This window comes from Amblyomma mixtum, chromosome 6, assembly GCF_055824585.1.
Source record: "Amblyomma mixtum isolate Tamu chromosome 6, ASM5582458v1, whole genome shotgun sequence".
Taxonomy (NCBI): Eukaryota; Metazoa; Arthropoda; class Arachnida; order Ixodida; family Ixodidae; genus Amblyomma; species Amblyomma mixtum.
In genome coordinates, this window is record NC_143017.1 from 136713519 (window position 1) to 136716850 (window position 3332).

The following is a 3332-nucleotide window of genomic DNA, read 5'->3' on the forward strand; positions in this document are numbered from 1 at the left end:
CCTTAACCCGTGGACGGGGTATGAACCAGTGTCTTGTTGCCAAATTGCCAATTTTGGTTGTTTCCATGGCTGCAGCCGCAGAAAACATGCACATTGAAGCAATTCTTAGAATGCAAAAAATTAAGTGATTAAGAGTGTTGAATGTGCATTATCTTTATGCATGCCTGGCTTCACTGGCAGCTTTGGTCCCAGCCTGAAAGTTGCCATTCGTCTATTAATGGTACACTTACTAGGCGAACCGCCTTCGTCTGCTTGGAGGTCAAGAACAGGAAAAGAGATTCATGTATGGGGTACCTGAGATGTGAATACTGCGATTCGCGGTGTGGTCCATGTTTTTGTAGCAAAGGGATTTATTCCTAAGAGTAGACAGTTCGGCAGTTTCATCTTCAAAGTAAGCAAGATTCTAACGGAATGCTAGACTACGCAATACGAAAAGAGTACTGAAGAAATTGACACCACAGTCACGGCTGCTGTGATGACAACACATCATTGTTCTCATAGGCTGGGCCATGCATTTCTGACTCTGACTGAGCCATCCGTTCGTTTGCCTGTCAAATCATGGCAGTGGTGGAACTGCTGTGACAATTGGCAAAAATTGAGCCATGGAGTTCTAACGTCTCAAAGCTGCAGCTGTGAGGGACATCATTGTGGAGAGCTCCGGATTCATTTAGACCACATTTGGGTTCTTTAATGTGCGCTGACATCACACAGCAGCCTTTTGTACTTCGTTTCTTTGCAGTGTGGGAAATAAACGGACATTGCGGGAAATAAACGAGACATTGAATGGGTGACCTAGGCCAACCTGGAGCAATAAAATATTGCCGCGACTGGGTTTCTAACGCGTGGCAGTGCGAACAGATCAGCTTCGCCGGTCACTGTACGAGAGCACTATACTATTGCCGCAGCTGATCACGCCTCGTGTTAACCTGCAACACACTCGCGCTGTGCATTGCACGTTGTCCTCATAACTTCCATGTGTGCGCAAGTCGCGAAAGGAAAGGAAGTGCAATTTCATGTATGTGGCGTTGTTGTCAACCTGCGAAAGCAGGAAATCCTGTCAATATTTCGTGGTTGGCAAGGCCACACCGCCAATAATTTTAGTGCGGAAGCACTGCTTCACGAGGTCTAAACGGCTCATCGAACTTGTGTGAAGCTTGACCTTGACAAAACCTAGCATAGCAACAGCCCATGCAGAAATAAATGTTGCCGCTACTTGATTTCGGAGCCGCGAACAGATCAGCTTCGCTGGCCGCTGCATGAGGGCACTATACTACCGCCGCAGGTCACGCCGCGTGTTAAACTGCAACACATTCGCACTGTGCACTGCACATCGTCTTCAACTCCATCTGCGGCGAGAACAGATCAGCTTGACCTGAGTAGTATCGTCGCCAGACGTGCCGACGGCCCAACAAAGCAAAACCATCAGCCAGCCAGGCTAAACATATTTTCGCACCTTTACTCGGTGTAGCTACATTAAAGCCCTACCACTTCTTACTTTTTCGGCTTACGAAGGCTCAGTTTTCAGCGGAAGGTCTTAAGAACGCGGTAGAATTATTCGTCCAGTGCGTTCCCAAGATTTGCCTTGCACGCGACGAGAGAATTGTCGCCGCGGATATTGGCAGCGCATAGTTCCTTTTCGTCTGTAGTAAGCTTCTAAAATGATTGCGCAATTTCACTCTCTTCAACCATTGCTTAAAGTTGAAGGGGGGGGGGGGGGGGGGGGGGGGCTCGAATTTTACCGGTATTAAAAGGTGATCCGAGACCCCCGCGCTAGTGTGTAGGGACGATGAATTACAAGCAGGAAACAATTTTCTATTATTGTCAGTGGTGGTGGAAACATTTCTTCTGTGTCGTTTAGGAAATATGGAGGATAATTGACACACGATTACGATAGTCTGTAATGCGAAATTTGAGCTCAGCTATTCATGTATTTTAGTTCTCCCGTCGCAGCCACGTACACCCGGCCAAATCTAACTGGCTCGGGTGTTGCATCGCTAAATGCACCTTGTAAAAGGTTCTTTTCGGCTACACCGCTGCCATATTCATGCTGTAATTTGACGCATGAGATGGCATTTCGTGTTCCTTTTTGTTCATATAATGTTTGAGTGGAGTACTTGCGTGTTTAAATCAAAGTTGTCGGAAATATTCATTTTCTGCCTCTACGAAGAGCTGAAACAAGCGGATTACGCAGCATTGGTTCTGGTCCATATGGTCTCCTCCTCTGGGTAAACTACCACTCCTTTCATGGCAGACAAGTCGTTCACCAAGAGTAAGCGCAAATGCGCCACCAGAACCATTGCTGTCTATTCCGCTTGTTTCGGCTCTTCGTAGTAGCAGACGATGAATATTTCTGATAACTTTGATCTAAACACGCAAGTACTCCACTCAAATATTACATGAACAAAAAGGAACCACGAAATGCCATCTCACGCGTCAAATTACAGCATGAATATGCCAGCGGTGTAGCCGAAAAGAAAATTTTACAAGGTCCGTGTAGCGATGCTACATCCGAGCCAGTTAAAGATTTGGTCGGGTGTACCTTCTGGCTGTCCACTCCTCCGCTCCCGTCGTGGGAGGCGGCGTGTGAGGCCACCTGGTTACGCCGACTACGACGCGGAATAGCGGAGGATGAAAAAAACTTTGAGGCCAGCACTGAGGCCCAGTGAAGAATATATCGCTTGCTCCTCCAAGGCCCGCTGCTAATCTGCCGAGCCCAGTGAAGCCAAGAACTCCATGGAGGAGCGGAGGGTAAGGGAAATAAGGATGGCAGTGTTACATGCATGAGTAGAGAATGTGTTCTGTGTCTGCCTTGATCTCTGGACAGTTGGAGCACTGAGCTGTGTGTCACCATCCGAAGTTGTAGAGAATTAGTGGAGTGAGGGGAGTGCTAGTTGAACTTTGCGAAGGACGTGCGCTTGTTCAGTGGCGGGTGAGGTTGGGGTAATATTGTGCGATTTTTTCTGCTGTTCTGGTAGTGTTCAGCTACTTGCTCTTTGTATGTTGCGGAGTCTTTCACTGACGTTGGATATGGGCAGGTGATTGAAGGCTCCCGGTCGTTGGATTAGTGGAACGAGCGCCTAAAGGGCTGCGCTCTAAAAAGGTCGGCAGCACTACACAAAGATTGGAAGAAGGGAGACCCTCGACCTCGCATCACCAGTCAGGCCATAGTTGGCCACTCAGCTCCAAGGCTACCTTCAAAGCAGTTTAGAAGCTTTCCCCCGCCTCCCCGAAATTTAGAGATGTTTCTAGTTTGCACTATTTTTTTTTACGTCCTGTATGTATGCAGTTTTGTACATTAACTACACCCCCTTTTTTCTGAAGCGATGTGTAAA